This window comes from Schistocerca cancellata, unplaced genomic scaffold, assembly GCF_023864275.1.
Source record: "Schistocerca cancellata isolate TAMUIC-IGC-003103 unplaced genomic scaffold, iqSchCanc2.1 HiC_scaffold_718, whole genome shotgun sequence".
Classification (NCBI taxonomy): Eukaryota; Metazoa; Arthropoda; class Insecta; order Orthoptera; family Acrididae; genus Schistocerca; species Schistocerca cancellata.
The window spans coordinates 10,702,319-10,714,751 of NW_026046729.1; positions in this window are offsets into that span (position 1 = coordinate 10,702,319).

Sequence of the window (12,433 nt, forward strand, 5' to 3'; positions counted from 1 at the left end):
CTCGCTACGCACGTATCCACAAAAGAGTTGTGGACCCCCTAGGGGGGTACTGGAGAATGATGAATACAAATTATACTTTAAAAGAACCATTATAGCAGATAAAAGAACACCACATAACAAACCTGACATCATACTCACCAATAAAAAGAAGAAATTAACACAACTAATCGAAATATCAATACCCAATACAACAAATATACAGAAGAAAACAGGGGAAAAAATTGAAAAATACATCCAACTGGCTGAGGAAGTCAAGGACATGTGGCATCAGGATAAAGTTGACATTATACCGATAATACTATCAACTACAGGAGTCATACCACACAATATCCACCAGTACATCAATGCAATACAGTACATCCAAACGTATATATACAACTACAGAAATCCGTAATTATTGATACGTGTTCAATAACCCGAAAATTCCTAAATACAATGTAACACATACCATACAGTTATAAGCAAGTCACACTTGATGAAGATCCGCGTCACTTTCCATTTTTAACCAGACCTAAGGTCTGAGAAAAATAGAAATAGTAATAATAATAATAATAATAATAATAATAATAATAATAATAATAACAAATAATAAGAACTATAACAGTAACGATAATATTCATTCTTTGATTATTTTATGCACTGATATGAAAAAGTTACAGGTAGACGGAACTTAGAGGATGTCTCATGGAAATGAAGTTCTCTCTTAATGGTGTAAAAAGAAAATCTAATACTGTGTAACTAATTATGTATACTGACAGAGACCGGGCCAAATATCTCACGAAATGAACTTCAAACGAAAAAGCTGCTAAGAACCAAACTCATCTAGCTTGAAGGGGGAAACCAGATGTCGCTGCCATAGGTATAACTGATGTCATCTGCGTTTCTTTAAATAGGAACTCCCATTTTTATTACATATCCGTGTAGTACGTAAAGAAATATGAATGTTTTAGTCGGACCACTTTTTTCGCTTTGTGATACACGTTTGTGACTATTACAGAGCCATATAAGTACGGGGTATGACGTAAAATTCCGCCAGTGCGGATGGTATTTGCTTCGTGATACATTACCGTGTTAAAATGGACCGTTTACCAATTGCGGTAAAGGTCGATATCGTATTGATGTATGGCTATTGTGATCAAAATGCCTAACTGGCGTGTGCTATGTATGCTGCTCGGTGTCCTGGACGACATCATCCAAGGGTCCGGACCGTTCGCCGGATATTTACGTTTGTTAAGGAAACAGGAAGTGTTCAGCCACATGTTAAAAGGTCAGCCACGACCTGCATCAAATGATGATGCCCAAGTAGGTGTTTTAGCTGCTGTCGCGGCTAATCCAAACATCAGTAACAGACAAAATCCGAGAGAATCGGGAATCTCAAAAACGTCCGTGTTGAGAATGCTACATCAACATCGATTGCACCCGTGCCATATTTCTATGCACCAGGAATTGCATGGCGACAACTTTCAACATCGTGTACTGTTCTGCCACTGGCCACAAGAGAAGTTACAGGACGGTGAGATATATTTTGCACACGTTCTATTTAGCGACGAAGTGTCATTCACCAACAGCGGTAACGTAAACAGACATAATATGCACAATTGCGCAACAGAAAGTCGACGATGGCTGCGCCAAGTGGAACGTCAGCGACCTTGTGTTAATGTATGGTTGAAATGTTCAAATGTGTGTGAAATCTTATGGGACTTAACTGCTAAGGTCATCAGTCCCTAAGCTTACGCACTACTTTACCTAAATTATCCTAAGGAGAAACATGCCCATGTACATGCCCGAGGGAGGACTCGAACCTCCGATGTATGGTGCGGCATTGTGGAAGGATGGATAATTAGCCCCCATTTTATCGATGGCAATCTAAATGATGCAATGTATGCCGATTTCCTACGTAGAGGCCTACCGATGTTACTACAAGATGTTTCACTGCATGACAGAATGGCGATGTACTTCTAACATGATGGATGTCCGGCACATAGCTCGCGGGCGGTTGAAGCGGTATTGAATAACATGTTTCATGACAGGTGGATTGGTCGTCGAAGCACCAACCCGTGGCCCTTAAGTTCACCGGATCTGACGTCCCCGGATTTCCTTCTGTGGTGAAATTTGAAGGATAGTTGTTATCGTGATCCACCGACAACATGCGTCAGCGCATTGTCAATGCATGTGCGAACATTACGGAAGGCGAACTGCTCGCTGTTGAGAGGAATCTCGCTACACGTATTGCCAAATGCATTGCGGTTGATGGACATCATTTTGAGCGTTTATTGCATTAATGTGGAATTTACAGGTAATCACGCTGTAGCAGCATGCGTTCTCAGAAATGGTAAGTTCACAAAGGCACATGTATCACACTGGAATGACCGAAATAAAATGTTCAAACGTACTTGCGTTCTGTATTTTAATTTAAAAAACCTACATTTACCAACTGTTAGTCTAAAATTGTGAGCCAAATGTTTGTGACTATTACAGCGCTAACTACCACAAAGCGAAGAATGTGGTCCTACTAAAACATTCACATCTGTTCACGTACTTCAGGAATATCTAATAAAAAATGGAGATTCCTATTTAAAGAAACGCAGTTGATATTCGTTTGACCTACGGCAGCGCCATCTTGCGGGCCAGGCATAGCGCCATCTGGTTTCTCACTTCAATCTAGACGAGTTTCGTTCTTTGTAGTTTTTTCGTTTGACGCTTATTTCGTAAGATATTTGGCGTGGTCATGATCAGTGGACCACGGTATAATCTCCAGTACAAACCACTAAGGATAGGAGCTTGGAAATTTGCGGAAGAAGTTGATCTCATGTTGTTGGCATCGTTTAGAAGATATTTTTCGGAATTCCACACATAATGGGGAGAAAAACGGGATGAAAGGTTTTTTAGAAATATGTCGCTATTAATGCAATTTTTAAGCTAGACCTACGAAAACTGTTATGTCGTTTCTCGAAGAATTACAAATTTGAACGTTTTTGAAAATTTGAAATCGTGGGTGATAGATTGTCTTGAAAATAGACTGTTGAAGAACTATCATGTGTGATTGTAGCCACATCTATGAAAATTGGTATTTAACTTCTCTGTTTTAAACTGAGAAATACGTGTTTCAGTGATTTTGGAAAATCAAGCACTGTAGGAGTAAAATAGGGGTAGATGCTTTTGTAGAAATATGTAATTATACAAGCATTATTAAGCTAAATAGATGAATTATTTAGTTTCACTGTTAGAAGTAAGAAGGTCACTGTTAAATCAGCCTGTAACATGGTGAATTAGAGGATGAGAATTTTTAAGATAATACTTCGTTGTACTAAAAAATATTTAAAGCTAAATCTATGAAAACAGGTATTTCACATCTCTGTTAAATATAAAGAAATGTGTGTTGGAAGTTTATATGGAAACGACACTACAGGAAAGCAAAAGACACGATTAACAAAGGCCCTTGAATCCCCTACCAGAATTGCTTTTACATTCGGAAAAAGACCATGATTCTATGACGTTCATTAGCCAAAAAATCTTGCAGTTTGTGAACCACATAAAAATTCGATTAAAGGGTGTCTATCTTAACAGCGAAATCCGACCAGGATGAAAGGATACATCTTCATCAAAATACACGTCTATACTCATGTGGCGGAGGGCACTTCAGCAATCACTTTATAGCCGGCCGTTGTGGCAGAGCGGTTCTAGGCGATTCAGTCCGGAACCGCGTGACTGCTACGGTCGCAGGTTCGAATCCTGCCAACGAAGAAAATTTTGTCATGTTCTCCGGTCTGTAAAAGATAAACGCGCTCCTCTAGCAGCCAGTGGCGTATATAAAATTCCGTGTACATGTGGTAAAGTATATATTGGAACAACAAAAAGAAGCATAAATACACGGTTAAAAGAACACAGAAGTCTTTGCCGATTAGGGAAAACAGAAAAATCGGCTGTAGCAGAACACGCTTTTCAGTGAGGAAATCATCAAGTGGAGTTTTCCGAAACAAAAATTTTATCTACGATGACGAACTATTACCCACGGCTTTTTAGAGAAGCAATTGAAATGTATAGACATAGGGATAATTTTAATCGGAAAGAAGAGACCATGAAACTTAGTGATATTTGGACAGTAGCACTACAGAATTGGTAGACAGTTTCATCCGTGACGAGATTACGATCGATAGTTAAGTTTCATCTCTGACAAAGTTTATGTATGCATATCACGTGTAACTCTGGCCACGCCCACTTTCTACGATATATAAGTCGCTCCCAGACGTCCGACCCGTCAGTCGGCAAGACTCACGGGAGGAGAAACACCCCTCTGAAGATGTCCAGCGCAGCTCTGGACGAAACGTTAGGAGCTGAAGAGTTCCATGGACCACGACCTTACATCCAGGAAGGTTTACCAGAAGATAAATCTCGTAAATGTTGATAGGACCGCATAACTCACTGCTCCAGTTCTTTGATGGAGTTAACGGGAGTGCTGCACATGTTAACAGACACAGAAAACGAAATTACAGGGCATACTCGACGCATCAGTCTCCAACCACACTGGCATGTTAATGTTGTCATATGCCTACAGTCAAGTTTCCCGTCATGCATTCTCCAACCACTGGCCTTAGTTGAAATTTGATTAAAAGTAGATTCGAACGTAATTGAAACTATTACAAGGGATCACAAAGTAATTGGATTTTCCTTTTTTCCCTCTACTTACTATAAAATCTGTATACCGTTTCCTACCAGTTCGATCTCTCAGACTTGCGTTGTTTAAATAGACATAAATTGAAACTCCTTTGACTACTTACGACGTTAACGACTTTTTAGGTATACTTTCAAAAATTTTATTTAAATCTATTTTTAAAAAACACTATTTTATACAATTTGTGCTGGTGGCTTTCTTTCTTATTGCAAATTTGCGCACGTTTTGTGGACAACAGCAGAACATTCCGAATGAACAGTTTTGGCACACTTGTAACACGTAACTTCAATTTTTCCATCTTTCTTCTCTACACAATATGCAAACCTTTTCTTTACCGGTGTTTTCATTGCCGTTCCTGGACCCTGTGCTACCAATGAATTCACCGACTTCTTTGCACCTGCTTCTCGCTTTCCCAAACTGATGATGAATATTTTATTACTAGTCAGCGAAATCCAAAATACGTCCGCATTCATTACACTTACACTGACCATGTGAAGAAAGCCACCAATGGCCAGCGCCATGTTTTCCTCTTTACATTGTAGCACCGCGTCCTCTGGTCGATGATGTCGGCGCCGTCCTTTATGGCATTGCATGTCGTTATACCTTCACGCTTCTTTACTTGTGATGATGACACTTTTGGTATTTTTAAAAGGGCTAAGGACAGTAACAACTGTTTTTCTTAGAAACTTACGAGGCTATCATCACAGCTGGTTGAAAACCATGTATTGTAGAGGATACTTAATGTCTTTTAGGTGTAGCAAAATCGAATGGCAATTCCCAATTTTTTTCGGATAGTACCGACTAGTGTCAGATCTTTTGACAACAAGTAACGAGCTAAATCGACAGTTGTAAAAAATTTTGACAGATGATATTACATCCAGACTCTTCAAGTTTAGCTAACAGTGTTGTCACAGCATTCTATCAAAGTCTCACTGTTTCTCCCTCCTTCCCGAAATACACTACCATGTTTCAGCAGTAGCTCGTTGCACTGTGACAAATTGCACACAACTTTGTTCTGTATCTTCCGATTTTTGGTTGGATATCTAGTCTAAATAGACAGCGACCTCGCATTGTCGCCAACTGTTCATTCACTGTCATGGGCCGTCGTGGAATGTGGGCATTCCTAAGGGTAATTTCCCACAAATCAAAAACTGTGATTGGTTCCAATCTGTAGCTTGACTTACGTTCACGTCGGGCTGCTGTATTGCCTAATGCTCACAACAGCATTGAAGTTCTTGCGAGACATAATTTCATATCATCATCGTCGTGTATTTCTCAGTTTTCAGCGACATCTACCTCATTCTCAACTTCACTGGAAGATCCACATTCACTGTGAGGGTTTTCAGAATCAGAAGACTGCTCCAAAATTCCCTTATCTCCTTATCTGGTAGTCCCCTTCTCCGTAACATCTTCAGTATGTATGAAATGATGCACAAAGTAAACACGTGGTTATAACAAAGGTGAGTTCAACACTGACGGAATAACACCGTGATTCTACTGCGACAAATTACTTAACAGGCGCTGCGCAAGAAGACATGTGGTAGCTGAAAAATTCTCTCACAGACCCGTGCGGGAGGAAACGTGCATCAATACAGAGCCATAGGTAATTTTTTGTAAGTAAGTTGTGCTGTCTTGGCTAACACTCTGTGATAGAAGATTCGTAACAAAGAATTTTTGTTTACAGTGATTTCTTTTTGCGTGCAGTATATAATCAAAGTGACAGATGTGTTAATTAGCATATATTTGATGAATTGCATATTTAAATGACCAAGGTACTTGACCTGAATGGAAAAAGAAAGGAAAAAAGTAATGCCCGAAATGAGACGTGATCTGGCGGTTACCAGTCACGTGCAATTCACGGAAATGTTCGTAGAACATGCTGCTTTGTTCAAATTTTCATCTTACCTGAAGGAGCACCCTAACCCCTCCCCAACCCCCCCCTGCTCCTCCCTCTCCCCTCCCCCCCCCACACACACACCGCAACGCACCGCAACGCCGATACCAGGCCTTTTTTAGTAGATGTTGAGACACACCAAGCAGGAAATTTCACACTATTTTCCACTACCCGGTTCACCGTTAGTGGTGGTATTGCTGCAGTATAAAGTCAGGAAGATGCCACAGCCTTTTACGGTGATTGATAAATACTAACACGACAAAGGGGTCTCTCTAATGCCACGAACATGAACAACAGTTTGGGCGACAGGAAAACGGATGCTGGTGTTTATGAAAAAACTTCGTGGTGCAGAAATATCTGGATAGACATTCAGGCGTTGTCTGCCCGGAGTCCCGAACGATTCGCCAGTGGACATTCCTATGACGAGGGGAACCATGGACCGCATCTAAAAAATCTGCCTGGAACGCTGTAACTACTGTTCTACATGCCATTTGGAAAACTCTTTCACGTTCGCTATTTGTAAGTAAACTGTGGTTTGGTTTTCGTCCTTATTGTCGTTCATGTTGTTTAATGCTTGCTAGCCGGCCGCGGTTCTAGGCGCTTCAGTCCTGAGCCGCCAGACCGCTACGGTCGCAGGTCCGAATCCTGCCTCGGAAATGGATGTGTGTGATGTCCTTAGGCTAGCTAGGTTTAAGTGGTTGTAAGTTCTAGGGGACTGATGATCTGAGATGTGTAGTCCCATAGTACTCGGAGCCATTTGAACCATTTAATGCTTGATCTAGTATCCCGTCAACTTCTACATTATGCACTTCGTGGGATATTGGAAACCACTTCTTGAAGTGTTTTATGTATATTAATTTTTGGCTCTTGTTCTTAGGACGACGTCTATGTTACTTGTAATCGAACGTTTGGCCGGTACGATTTTCAGGTATTGTTATAGAGTTGTCTACCGTTGTTTGTGTATCCTACGGATTGCTTTAGCGTTTTAATTACTTTAGCTAATATATGAAACCTCTTCAACCTATTTAATACTGGTAAGACAATGTCATCAGTTAAAATAAAAATTTCGACTGAAGAGTAAGCTGCATAAAAATTTGAGTAACAGCGGTCGCTGGCCCATAGTTATTCGCCTATTATTTATGAAAAACAACGAACTTCAAGTTACACTGAAGCGCCAGTGAAACTGGTATAGGCATGCGTATTGAAATACAGAGATATGAACAGAGGCCGAATACGGCGCTGCGGTCGGGCACGTCTATATGTAAGTGACAGCAGATGGCTGGCGCTGTTGTTAGATCGGTTACTGTTGCTACAGTGGCAGGTTATCAAGATTTAAGTGAGTTTGACCGTCGTGTTATAGTCGGCGCAAGAGCTATGGGACACAGCATCTCCAAGGTAGCGATGAAGTGGGGATTATCCCGTACAAAGATTAAACGAGTGTATCGTGAATATGAGGAATGCGGTAAAACATCAAATCACCGACATCGCTGAGGTCGGACAAAGATCCTGCAAGAACGGGACCAACGGCGACAGAAGAGAATCGTTCAACGCGAAAGAAGTGCAACCCTTCCGCAAATTTCTGCAGATTTCAATGCTGGATCATCAAGAAGTGTCAGCGTGCGTACGATTCAACGAAACATCATCGATGTGGGATTTCGGAACCGAAGGCCCATTCGTGTACTCATGACGACTGTACGAGAGACAGCTTTACGCCTCACCTGGGCCCGTCGACACAAGACACAGGACTGTTGATGACTGCAAACAGTCCGCCGCTCGTGGTCTCGCGGTAGCGTTCTCGCTTCCCGAGCACGGGGTCCCGGGTTCGATTCCCGGCGGGGTCAGGGATTTTCACCTGCCTCGAGATGACTGGGTGTTTGTGTTTTCCTCATCATTTCATCATCATCCAGGAAAGTGGCGAAATTGGACTGAGCAAAGATTGGGTAATTGTACGGGCGCTGATAACCGCGCAGTTGAGCGCCCCACAAACCAATCATCATCATCATCGACTGCAAACATGTTGCCTGGTCGGACGAGTCTCGTTTCAAATTGTATCGAGCAGGTGGAGGTTTAGGCGTATGGAGACAACCTCATGAATCAATGGACTCTGTACGTCAGCAGGGGCTGTTCAAGCTGGGGGAGGCTCTGAAATGGTATGAGGCGTGTGAAATTCGATTGATACGGGATCTTTGAGACGTCTAGATATGATTACGACAGATGACACGTAAGTAAGCATCCTGTCTGATTACCTGCATCCATTCATGTCCATTCTGCACCCCGACGGACTTGGGTTTCGCATTGTCCTGTTGTAATTGTCCAACACGTCCAGAATTGCTACAGAGTGGCTCCAGGAACACTGAGTTTAAACACTTACCAAACTCCCCAGAAATGAACATTGTGGAGCATAACTGGGATGCCTTGCAACGTGATGTTCAGAAGAGATCTCCACCCCTTCACTCTTACGGATTTATTGACAGCTCAGCAGGATTCATGCTTTCAGTTCTCTCCAACACTACTCCATACATTAATGGAGTCCATGACACTTCTGTGTGCTCGCGGTGGCGTTACAAGATACTAGACAAGTGTACCAATTTCTTTGGCTCTTTTTCGAAGCTAACTCTGAGTTGCATACCTCAGTTTAATGCTAGGGTATACAACGCCTCGAACAAGGAAATAAACACGAAAGTGAAAATCTAAGTCACAGTGGGTACTTTGTACTCTTTTACCGTTTCTCATCTCACGAGCCATGATTTCTAAAACCATGCTGACTCGTGCACATAAGCTTCTTAGTCTCAGGGAAGTTTAATGTATACGAACTGGGAATATGTTCAAGGATTCTATAGCAAACGGAAGTTATGGATACTGTTCTGTAATTCTACGTGTTTCTTTCTCCTACCCTTCTTATATCCTGGAGTCACCTGCACTTTTCTCCCGTCGCTTCGGACTCTGTGACAGGCGAGAGATTCACGATAAATGCCGACTAGGTAAGGTGCTAATTTCGTACTCTTTGTAAAACCGAACTGGGATTCCATCTGGACCTGGTAATTTATTTGCTTTCAAATCTTTCATTTGTTTCTCTACACCAAAGATGCTTGTTACTATGTCGTCCTTGAGGGAGTCTGTCCGATGGCCGAAAGACTGTATGTTTGTACTATTTTGTTGTGTGACCAATTGCTCCTAGCGTCACAACATTCAACAACATACGCAAACGTCATAGATATTTTAAGACGTTGTGACCTGGATGATTAATCGACTTACTAAGAAGATCTTTTTCACCTAACCGCGGGGTGCTTGTTATGTGATAGCAGTATAAATTACATATTTTTTTAAATTTCTCCTTCCGGAACTAATGGAATAACCATAATATGACACCGTCATTTTGTTCCGGCGTAAATTATTTTTCTTGCCTCGTTCTAAATATTTTTTTGCTGTTACCAACAATCGTATTTGTTTCTTGTTGCTGTGTGTTATACCAGCGATTACGTGTCCCGTAAATCTTAACTCAAATTTGCTTCAACGATCTGATTCACGACTTATGTACTGCTATGACGGGCCTCTCTCCAACGAGTCGGTAGCCGCATCTTCTCTGGTGTTTCGGCAGATGTTTGCTATTTCCCTTTTACATTTTGTTGCTGAAGGCAGCCCATTCAGTGACCGTCACGTCTTTCATGTGACGCCCTGAAAAAGCAGAAAGCGTCAGCTTGTTTCCTATTGCAAACAAAGCTTTTATAAATCCGAATTTGATGTATTCTTTCAGTACAGCGCCACAAATCAGTCTAGTCTGATATTTTTTATCGATATTTAGTTACAGTAACAATCCAGCAGCGACTCAGTAGCGCTGAATGTTCGGCGGTGGCAGTCAGCGCGGGGCAGAGCAGTAATGTCGCCCTGGAGTACCGGCTATTTTTCGTGTTTTACTGTCACCATAACACGTATCGACAAAGCAGATATATCGCATTAGACTGATCTGGGACCGCTTTATTGAATGGAAGTAACATTCTGCTTTACATGTCATTTTGCTCGTAACGGGAAACAAACCGACGCTTTCTGTCGACACTGTGCTTCATATGAAACACGTGACGAACCGTAACTGTATGGGCTGACAAACTGCCTATTGGCTTCTGTCTCGGGTTCTTCGGCCGACGTTCATCTAATGATTTTTCTGACTTTTCGCCAGCACGAGTGGCTGGCATTGTCAAAGCTTCACCCTCCATTGCCGGTGGTGAACTGGAGCCGAGCTCGCGGCCGCAGACTATATGTACCTGGCGCGACAACGTCCGAGGGCTTCTCCGCGGTCATTTCCGGTGCGGTTCTTCTCTTGCAAGAGGAGAACCGCACCGGAAATGACCGCGGAGAAGCCCTCGGACGTATATAAATATAAAATTTCGAAGGAAAATACCATGCTGATCTATTTCACATTCTTATGCCGTCTTAGATGTTGGACCTGAATACTTTTCTGAAAGTGTCTCGTTCGAATGTATCGATGGTTATACTATAACTATGCCGGCCGCTGTGGCCGAGCAGTTCTAGGCGCTTCAGTCCGGAATCGCCTTGCTGCTACGGTCGCAGGTTCGAATCCTGTCACGGGCATGAATGTGTGTGATGTTCTTAGGTCAGTTAGATGAAGTAGTTGTAAGTTCTAGAAGACTGATGATCTGCGATGTTAAGTCCCATAGTGCTCAGAGACATTTGGACCATTTGAACTATAACTATTATACACCACTGCGCTTTCCTGAATGTATATGAGTATAGTGTACGTTATTATTTCACACTATTAACCTTCAGTTCCTATATTACGTGTCTAGAATTTTACCTGTTCCGTTGCTTGCATACTAAGTGTTCAGTTACGAGTGTTACATCCCAACAGCGGTATAATGACAGTGGGATGGGTATGCCTGCTCTTTATACTTAAGCTAGAACAGCTTTACAGTGTGGATTGCATTACACTGTTTATTCTAGTTCAGTTGAATTGTTCTAGATATTGTGTAAGGTTGTCTGTGCTGCGTGTTGGTGAAACTGTTCGGTGATTTAGTGAGTTTGTGTGTTTCAGTACTGCTGTCTGTGTTGGTATACGAATTGAAACTGCTCTTTTATATGTCCTGTAGTGTCCTTGGAAAATAATCACTAAATTCGCTGATGATTATTCAACTCGTCTTTGTCTGTTGTTGCCGGTGTGGTGTGCTGATCTGTATCGGTGACAGTAAAAAAGTAGGCCTATGTCTCCTGGGGATCCATGTTCCCCACATGTACGGGTAGTATTCTGGCTGAGGCATACGCGGTCTGAGTGTGCAGGGTAAGCTCCGTTACCTGTCAGAAAGTGAACCATACCCCGGCTGGGATTGATGTGACTCAGTTTCAGACGATGTCTGACTTCCGGAAAGAAATGATGTACCCTACGGTCCTTATCGATTGACTGATTTCCTTTGCCAGGTATCCACCCGCCATTTAACGCTTGTCGTTGATGTCCTATCCGGTAATCTCGATTGCCTTTTCCTGCCTCCCCCTCCACAGGAAATACATTGCAGCCCGAAACCGAATGGTTGGTTGTCTGGATAGGGAAGTTTCCAGGCACCACGCAGGGTGATTCCCTGAAGTGTTGTTGGAAGCTCCTGACAGCCTTATTAGTACACTTCTCTGTCCTCGCCGCACGATGTTCTTGTTTCTAGGACGACGGTTCAGTGTTATTGGCAGATTCCAGCTCCATGACAGGGGATTCCTTGTAGCTATTCCAGATGACTGTGCAACGGTTACCCAGTTTTACTACACGTGTTTGGATGATCACTATCACTCCAAGAGTTACAGCTCCATAAGTGAGGTGTTTAGGTGCCACATCTCGTGTTAAGTTAACCAAAGTCCGCATGCTTCGGTAA